Source organism: Camelus dromedarius, chromosome 6 (genome assembly GCF_036321535.1).
Source record: "Camelus dromedarius isolate mCamDro1 chromosome 6, mCamDro1.pat, whole genome shotgun sequence".
In the NCBI taxonomy this organism is placed as follows: Eukaryota; Metazoa; Chordata; class Mammalia; order Artiodactyla; family Camelidae; genus Camelus; species Camelus dromedarius.
Window position 1 is genome coordinate 82,849,115 of NC_087441.1, and position 9,849 is coordinate 82,858,963.

The window sequence follows — 9,849 nt, forward strand, 5'->3', positions numbered from 1 at the left end:
GTCAGCTGGAATTTTGATAGCGATTCCACTGAATTTGTAGATCACTTTGGGGAGTCTTAACATTTTTAACAATATTGTCTACTATTCCATGAACATGGGATGTCTTCCGTATATGTAGATCTTCTAAAATTTTTTCAGTGATACTTCAAATTGTTCAATGTACAAATCTTGTAAATTTTTGTTAAATGTATCTCCCATTTTATTTTTAATGCTGTTGTAAATGGAAAGGCTGAGCTTCTTAAGGGTGGGACTATATATCAATTTGTTTATTTCTAGGATTCCTACACATCAAATACACTAGGTTTATATTTGCTACATAAATCTATCCACAACTCTTCCCTCCCCTGTGTTTTAAAAAACCAAGACCCAGGTTAAACTACCTGAACACCTATGTGGAAGTGAGAAATGAGACCCTTGGGTGGGGCTTTGTGCAGATGATACTGAGAACTTATTTAGGATGGCTTCTTCTTAATTTCTTTTAAACAATCCTTTCAGTGTATATAGTCAGATACATTAAGAACATGCCCTTTTGATGTACAGAGGAGCTAAGACTATCATTTTCAAATAATTTCTAGTGAGAATGTTGTACTTGAAACCTAATTTGTATCTATCTTTGAAGATTTATGTTTCAGGAGCTTTGACTAAAGAACAACTGTCTTTATTCAATAACGACAACTAAATGCTCAAACAACATGTAAGAGTTTGAGCTGTAACTGGAGGCAGCGCTTACCTCTCCCAATACACTTGTGCTGATCTGCTCAAAGGGGTTCGTCCAACTGTTTGTCAGTAGTCTGTTGGACAAAGCCATAAATCATTGATTTAAGGTTGCTGGAATGCAACATATTCTTATTAATACTAAGTAAGCCCATATTGAGTGCTTACTGTATGTTGGGAATTGTCCCTCAGACTCACATGAATTTTATTTCTCTGAAAACCTTACATATTTCCTTGTTATTCCCACTTTACAGATAAGGAGACTGAGGATTAAGTCTTCTCTCTTTTTGGGGGAGCTCATTATCAATGACTGGAAGTTGTAAGGAAAAAGATATTGATTCATCCTGAGAAAATATTTTTCTGAGAGTCAGCATTTTAGAGGGTGACCACTGAAGAAGGTGATCATTGTTCGAGTGAGACGAGCCCCGTGTTGTACGTAGTCAGCATCCCAGTCCTGGACATGGCACTGTGCTGCGTGGTGGGTGAGGCGGCGTGGCCGCGCAGGGAACGAGGATGCCGGGCCGTTGGGCTGTGCTCAGGCCTGGTGAGGCTTTCTCTGAAGAGCAGTGGACCGTCATTGACAGATTTTAATTAGGGGAGTGGGGTGCTCTCGTAGATCACTTTTGTGTTTGTAGAATGCTTGCAAACATTCAGTAGGCTCGGCAGAAAGTGATGTGACGAATCAGAGTAGGGTGGCTGCGAGGTGTAGCAGTGTTGAATTTTCAAGTGGTTTTCAGTCCCATGTTTGTGGCTCAGTAGACGTGTCACTTTGGATGACGCACTCAAGGAAGTGAAACAATTTATTTAATCAATTGAAGCAGTGATGTACCCAATTCCCAGGACTGTTGTGGAGATCCAGTGAGATAACATTCGCACAGTGTGCAGCGTGGTCCCCAGCCCAGAGTCAGTGCTGAGGGAGTGCCTGTGAATACCTGGTAGGTCAGGTGTCGGTGGTGGGTCTCGGTGACTGAGGAAATCTGAGCCCTGAAGGAGGGGTCCAGTCACATCTGTGAGTGATGGGCCTGAGCTGGGAGGGGCAGAGAGACCTTCCCTCCCAACCAGGGGCCCTGGGCAGGACGGCTATGGGAGGAGCACCGTGAAGTCAGCTCTTTGCAGGTGGAGTTGGAGTTGCTCTTGAGACATCTAAGTGCAGTGTCACGAGCTCACAGAGGAGGTCTGGGCCCGGGCTGTGCATTTTCCTATAATCTCAATCCCTGAGGACGCCGAGGTATTGATCGCTGAACGTGAAGTATTCTTTAAAGGACAAGTGAATAGTAGTATCATCTCTGTCATCAAAACTCACGTCTCTTTATTCATAACCCACTTTGTTAATTGGATACTTACAGGGCGGTTCTTCACCGCCCTCCCCTAGGCTCAGGCTCCACAGTAAAGAGCTGGTGAGCCTCCCTCTTTTCCAGAAGTAGACACATTTAGCTGGTAGCCTTCTATACCTCGCCAGACTTAGAATTTTAATTTGTTGTTTTAATTCTATTATCTGTTGGTCATCTCCTGACAGGAGAGACGTTTTACCTCATGGTCATGTTTCAATTAGCTGTTACTGAGAATTGCTGATCTGATCCATAGTGTATGTATTATATTAACTTTGTAGAGTACTTATCATTTTTCTTTCTTTGCCCTTAAATTTTGTTTGCCCCTTCAAGTTTCTATCCTATTTTGGGCCTTATTTTTTTTAATTAAAAAATGTGTGTTAGTAGTTAAGAAAACAAAAGCAAAGAAACAATGCACATGATACCTAAGTTTAGAAAATATCTATTGTGTTTTCTGTCTCGGCAATGGAGTGTTCTAGAAACTCGTGAAAACGTTCATTACACAAGTTCCTTAAAATGCTGATTAAGAAATAAATCCTTCCTTCCTCATCTTTCAAGCTGCACAGCTAATTTTCAAGAAAGTGAGGGGAAATCCTCAGAATCCAAGTCATACCAGAAAGCAGGGATTCTGGGAGATACGTGAGACTTAGAATCCCTGGGGTGCTGGTTGGCTCCTGAACTAAGTGTTAGTTGCCCTGGCAGGAGGGCGGGAGGTGAGCCCCGGGCCTCTCACACTGGGAGTTGGATGGCTCATCCTATGTAAGGCCAAGCACATCCTGAGAATCCTGTTTAATAAAGGGTGAATTAGAAAGAAAGAAAAATATCATTCCTCAAGGCAAGAAATTAAGGAAAGTCAATTTTTGGGGATGCAGGGAAAAATAACAAATCCAAAGTAAGGATTTAGTTTAAAGCTGTTCTGGCATGAGAGTGACCACAATCTCCTGGCAGAAAATCACAGCTCCTCCCGGAATGAGAAGTTGAGTTTTGAATGAAACAGTGAACAGCCATTCCTAAAAAGGCCTCCTGAGTCTTCTGGATCAAGATACTAGACCCAAACAGCTCTCTTCCAAGGTCTCATTTAAATAACCAGAAAGGTTTTAAAGGAAAGAAGCCATAATCATAGTTCTATTTATTGACATTAGTATATGCTAGGAATTCAGAGGTGACTATGGAGTTGTCTCCTCTTTTATGGACCTTACTTTCTGTTTGACATAGTTGGGGAGCTGGGTGGAGGGAGGTTTTAGTCTGTTGCAATTAGCTAGGAAAGGAAATTAAGAAAGCAGTGAAGGGTGGGTGAACTTTTTAGCTGAGGACAGTCCTGTTCATTTGGCTTTTAATTGCAGGCTCGATGAGTTTTCACTGGAGGGAATTGATCTTACAGAAGATGGACTTAACTCAGGCCTCTTCAGAATGGACAAATGAACCTGGAGAAAGACAGTCAAATCTGTGCAGACATTGAAGTTCACGTGAACGTGCTGTATCCCTGAGCCAAAGATAGGACAAGTAGGCAGCACTTCTTGAGGACAGAGGGGTGGTTTTTAAGGTTCTCCAAGAATGAATCCCAGGGAACCGGGATGGCCAGTTGTCAAACTGTGACTTTGCTCTTTGGACGGTGTGCCCACCAAAGGTATTTTCCGTTTATTAGTTTTCATTTCTCTTAAATACATCTCAGGTGATGAGGACGTGGGAACAAGCATTGGACGCCATGTCGAGGAGACTTTGGATACCTGCCTAGAAGCGCGGGCACAGCTGCGGCTGCGTCATACATCTTGCCGCCCACCCCGTTGCCCGGCTCCGTGATCACGGCAGGGTGGTTCCTTGATGACCTGTCCATCTCCTTTGTGACATTGTAACCCACCAAAAACCGGAGCATATTAGCTTGGCTTTGTTCTTTTCCATCCTTCTCTTTGAATGGACTGATAGTGGACCCAGTTATGTTAGCAGATGTTTTACAAGTAGGGCTCTCAGTACAAACCTTGTAATCCCCGCTGTGTGATCTAGAGAAGAAAGTTACATTCTTTCCAAATTGTTTTGATGCACTTATGTGGGAAAATGGTGTACGTTTGAATATGTATTTCCTCTCTGAATCATCATGGCTAGAGATGAATGTGGGCAGACATGGAATGTGTTTTCTGTATTTGAACTGTATGGTCCCCTAAATTCTCCCCAGCTTTTTAAAGTCATCACTGGAGTGCTACCTCCAGAGTGTCCCAAAGCATCCACCACTGCCTGTTCTTCAGACACTGTGAGTTTCCAAGTTGGAGAAGGCTGCTAGCTGGTGAGGCATTCTCTGGCACATCTCTGGCTGGCTGATGTGGGCTTAGCACCCAAGACTTGGCAGACAGTAACTAACCACGATCACTTCCATTTCTGGGACACTCATGAAGGATTTTAGACGTATGCTAGTGGCATACGTTATTTCAATTAGTTTTCCCAACAATCATAATTAGATTTTTTCACCTGTATTAATAAGTAAACTGTCAAAGCGAGTGACGTGCAGACTTTGGACTGGAACACGGGTCTTTCTGATCCCAGTCTCTGTTCCCTCCCCGGCCTATTCTTCCAGATGGCCAGGAGACTCTTCCTCAGTCTTGAGTTTCCTGCTGATATTACCACTCTCTTTGTTTCTAGGAGAGGAAAAGAAGTCTAAACTTACTTTCCAGTTGAAAATGGAATGGAGAGTTAACGTTGGAAGCCGGGAGAGTCTGTCCTGTGATGAAGCGGCCTCCTAGCCACTTCCACTGGGACGTCACATCACTGTCTGGGCCCCTTGCTCAGCCTGTGCACAGGTGACAGCGCAGATGTGCCGAGCAGTCCTCCCAGACAGGGCAGTGGGTTGGAAAGGAGTTTGGGGATTTGGTTTCATTTCATAGGTTTCTGAGGGCCTTGGCCTGGCACTTCGAGTGGGACCATTCCCTGTCCCACATACTCGTGCTCTGGGCCCGTGCAGGCCTGATGTGGCCTCAGCCTGAGGCTCAGGGCCCGTGGTGAAGTGGAGAATTTTAGTCCAGGGTCTGTGGAGGCTCTGACAATTCTGGGTCGTGGGACATTGTCCAGGATGATAATAATTCCTCCCCGAGTTTCAGATTTCCTTGCCTGTGAGACGGGGTAGTAATAGTTTCTGAGATGATTGTAATGATTCAGTAAGGGGCGCAGCGTGTGCTGGCAGGTAGCTGGTGTTTAAGGAGCAGAAGTCGCAGTCACTCTGTCAGCCTCTCACTGTGTGCTCTGTGCTTTGAGAAGATGTGTGTTTGGTGAAAGTCCTGCCCAAATACTAGGGTCTAGATGAAACGTTGTTCCTTTACTTTCCCTTTATTTTGCTCCTTCCTTTCTCTGCGTCTCATGTGTAGGGAGCAGATTCCTCTGTTTCAGGGAATACAGGCCTTTCTAGGAAAAGGACAGGATGAACGTGGATAGGTGGGGCCGGAGGGGGTCTGGAGCATCTGCACAGCGCTGCTTCCCTGCATTTCTGCATCCAGTCCCATCAGTGCATGAAGTCAGCCTTCCTCTTCCTTCCTGTGTCATCAGGTCTCTGTTTTATGGGAAAACATTTTTTACGTGTCTTTTTTCACTTACAAGTTTCGTTCAGATGCTTGTTGCTTTTTTCCCTGTGCTTCAGCATTCCTAGGAGAGAATTCAGCAGTGCAGCATCCTCTCCGAGCTCTATGAGTTGATCGGCTTCCACTGCAAGTCCGTCTTCTTCAAGTGGGTGGCCCCCGTGCAGCGCTTGGCCCCCGGCATCCCGGAGCCTGGCGGGAAGGCCTGCTACCGACTCCTTCTGCAGACGCTTCCTGGCTACAGTCTGTCACTGATTCTGCAGGACTTCAACAAAGGTTTTGGAAGTAAAACATTGCTTCAGTCCGATTAACCATGCCTTGTTTGGGCCCTGCTCTCCTGTCTCATCAGGGTGAATTGTGATTCGTGTAGAGCAGGACACAGCAGACTTTTTTCTGTCAAGGGCTTGGGAGTCAATATTTCAGGATCTGCAAACCTCCTGATCTCTGGTGCAGCTGCTCAGCTCTGCTGTTCAGACGCCAGAGCAGCCGGACAGTCCACACACCCACAGAGCTTTATTCACAGCAGTGGCTGGGGCTGGATTGGGTGTATGAACTGCAGTTTGTCCCCACAGCCTCCTCACTATTGACGCCTGTACCTGAGCGTGCATTTGCGACAATGGGTGAACCTACACTGACACATCATCATCACCAATAGCCCATACTTGACACTAGGATTTACAATTGGTGGTGTGCACTCTGTGGGTTTGGACAGATGTACAATGACACGTTTCTACCATCACAGCATCATACAGAGTAGTCTGTCTTAGTGACCCTAAAAATGCTCCTTGCTGCACCTCATTCATTACTCCTTCCCCTCTAGCCTCTGACAGTAACTGATCTTTTAGTCTCTGTGGTTTTGCCTTTCCCAGAACACCATACAGTTGGAATCAGACAGTTGCAGAATCTTCCCAGATTGGCTTCTTTCACTTAGTAATATGCATTTAAGGTTCCTCCATGTCTTTCCATGCCTTGATAACTCATTTTATTTTAACACCATAAATAGTCCATTTTCTGCCTGGACCACAGTTTATTTATCCTTTCACCTACTGAAGAACAGCTTAGTTGTTTCTGAGTTCTGGTGATTATGAATAAAGCTGCTATTAACATCTGTATGCAGATTTGTGTGTGGACGTAATTTTCCATTTTGTTCAGTAAACACCAAGGAGCACAGTTGCCAGATCATATGGTAGGAGCACGTTTAGTTTTGTAAAAAATTGCCAGACCGTCTTCCAAAGTATCTGGGCCATTTTTCATTCCCACCAGCAATGCAAGAAAATTCCTGACGCTCCACATCCTCACCAGAATTTGGTGCTGTCAGTGTTCTGAGTTTTGGCAGTTCTGACTGGTGTGCAGTGATACCTCGCTGTTTCAGTCTGCAGCCCCTTGAAGACAGATGCTGTGGAGCATGTTTCCATAGATTTCTTTGGCAACTAGTTTCCATTTTGAGGTGTGTGTTGAGGCATTTTGCTCATTTTTTAAGCAGGTTATTCATTCTTCTTGTTGAGTTTAAAGAGATTTTGGTGTATTCTGGATATCAGCCCTTTATCAATGTGTCCCTGCCCTTCACCTGCAGCACTGGAGTTGTCCTTTGGGTCTCAGTGGAGTGTCAGCTCTTCAAAGAGGTTCCCTGTCTTCCCTCACCTAAATACTGTCCTTGAACTTTTCACTTTCATTGACTCACTTTGTTCTTTTTAAATAGCATTTCCCATAATTTGTAAGTACATTAAAAAAAAGGCAATAATTGAACACTGCCTCCCCCACCAGGCTGTGTGCCCTGTGAGAGCAGAGACCCTGTCCCCACTCACCATGTCCCATGACAGCACATGTCACATGTCCATGTAAATGTGTGTAACGTGGGGCCAAACCTGATGAGCAGCTATGACGACATGTGTTGGCTACCATTCATTGAATAGAGTTTGTTTCTTGATCTTAATTTTAAATCAAATGAATGAAACATGTTTCTTTTGAAAAATAAAACAACAAAGCACACCTCCATGTGATTGGTACTTTCTACTTAGCCTTCTGACCCAGGAGGGGACGTTCACCATCATTTTGTGGAGGAGGTTGGGGAGGTAAAGTAGGAGAGTGAGATCAAATAAAGTAAAAATGATAACTATCAGCTGGCTTTATTTTCACTAAGACAAATGTTACTTTAAACCATATCTCAGCTGTTGTTCTGTTGTTTTAAACACTTCTCATAGAATTAAATGGAAGCCCACTAAACCCTGAAAGGGAAATTATGTGCTCAGGTCCTGAAAAGTGTTTATGTCTATTTCTTGAAATGCACATTTTCCCTGCTGGTTACAGAAAGTCATGGCGGGAACACAGCCGTGAGCTGTGTGTGTCTGCCAGCTTCACGGGCTGCTCACTGTCATTTTAATTTTCTTGTGTTGCAGTGTATGAAGGTTTTCCATCAGACTGTTTGCTCAGCCCCTTCCTGAATGAGGGATTGAATTTTCCACAGGAAATCTTATGGAAGAGAGTGACAAGGCACATGGGTTTCCCAAAAAGCAATAGTTGTTGTAATAAACTCTCACATTGGTGAACTTTTTGAATACAAGCGAGTTGAAAATTTTATCACTAGGTCATATGCCACAAATCTGTCTTAAGAATAAAAAGATTCAGATTTTATAGAAGAAGCAGTTTGAATCAAGTATAAATTACAATTTGTACACTAGTTGGTGTTAGAACATATACTCACTCTTATCATAATTGCCTGTGGTAGGAACTGGATCATTATTTATTTATTTAAAAAAAATCCTCAAGGTTCTACTTGCCTCATTCTTGATGCGGCAGTGCTGAGGTTAGTTAAGTTGGGACATTTAGAATTCTTGGCTTGGTTTTCAGGACATTGATTTCAGCCTCTTTATCTTTTTTAGAATCTCTTCTTTGTGTCGGTCTTTGGTCTTTTGACAATGTGGAAATACTGCACAGATCTGTCTTTCCCTTTCTTCCTGTCTTTATGGGAAAAGATTTCTTTAAGACACACTACTAGGACATTAAGGATTTTGTGTGGGGTAAGTTTGGTCGGCTCAAAGGATTTCAATTAATACGTATTAATACTTGCTATTCAGCTAATGATAAGAAAATTATAAAATAACTTAAGTATACATCAATAAATATAGTACAATAAGCCCATCACCCAGATTAAGGAATTCACAAACATTTCCATATTTCCTTTATTCAGACCTTTGTTCTTTTACTTGTCCTTTGTTGAAGTATTTGACAGCAAATTCAAGAAAACATGTCATTTTACCCTATGTACTCAAGTAGGCATGTCTGAAAAATGAGGGCCATTTCTTTGATCAGGTTTTTCCATTTGACTTATGTGCTCGTTAAGTACCAGCTGTATCAGGCATCTCACTAGGCATTAGGAATCCTTGGGGCAATGAGACAGTCCTGGCTCCCAAGGAAGTTAAGGGCTGATGGAAGAAACCAACACAGGAGCTTAGGTGCCTCACCTAAGGTCCCTGCGGGATGACACCAATTGGAAAAAATTTGTGCACAATACAGTGGGATTCACAGAAGGGACTGGTCAGACTAGTAGAGCAGGCCGTGAGAGAGGCGGTCAGCAGGGCTACAAGAGGAGGAATCATTTGATCAGAATCTGAAATCTTTTCTGCCAACCTTCCTACCAAGCCCCTAGGGCCCATCACACACAACCCTGTGCTGTAACTGTTTTTGATTCCTGTTACCACGTCTCCTTCAGGAAGGATTTTAAGGTGGAAAATATTTAAAATCAGTAATTGTTGCCAGAAGGGACATAGAACAAAGAACATGGAAACAACACAAATGTCCATCAGCACATGACTGGATAAAGACAAGGTGATACATATCTACAATGGAATACTACTCAGCCATAACAGATGCAATTTGCAGCAACATGGATGGACCTGAAGACTGTCATTCTAAGTGAAGTGGGGTGAAAAGAGAAAGAAAAATGCCATAAGACTTCATTTATGAGGAATCTAAAATTAATAGCAATAATAATAAGACCACAAATGAACTAATTGTTATTTTGATTTCTTTAATATGCTTAAGCACATATGACTGTCCTTTGTGATTGGATTACCATATTCTGTTTATTATTCTTTTGTAGTTGGCTTTATTCCTCTGGTAACTATGTAAGTTTAAAAATCTGAAACTCTAATCTGTTCTTAGAAACAATAATTAGTACATATATGTAACTAAAAAAATGCAGTATACTCTATACATGTATTTACATGCAATGTGTATGTGGAGTTGAACTG

General features: G+C 43.0%; 1 long non-coding RNA gene across 3 annotated transcripts in view; it reads left to right on the top strand.

Moving 5' to 3' along the window:
* Window positions 1-8,236, top strand: part of LOC135321523 (uncharacterized) — a 57,442-nt gene extending 49,206 nt beyond the window's left edge. Inside the window, exons 4-5 of one of the 3 annotated variants that reach the window (XR_010381362.1) lie at window positions 3,386-3,669; window positions 4,674-5,582. This is a non-coding gene — a long non-coding RNA (uncharacterized LOC135321523). Of the gene's footprint in view, window positions 1-3,385; window positions 3,670-4,673; window positions 5,583-5,661; window positions 6,710-7,995 lie in introns of those variants that run through there. The other 2 variants (XR_010381360.1, XR_010381361.1) reach the window with 2 other exon arrangements.
* The last annotated feature ends 1,613 nt before the right edge of the window (window positions 8,237-9,849 follow it).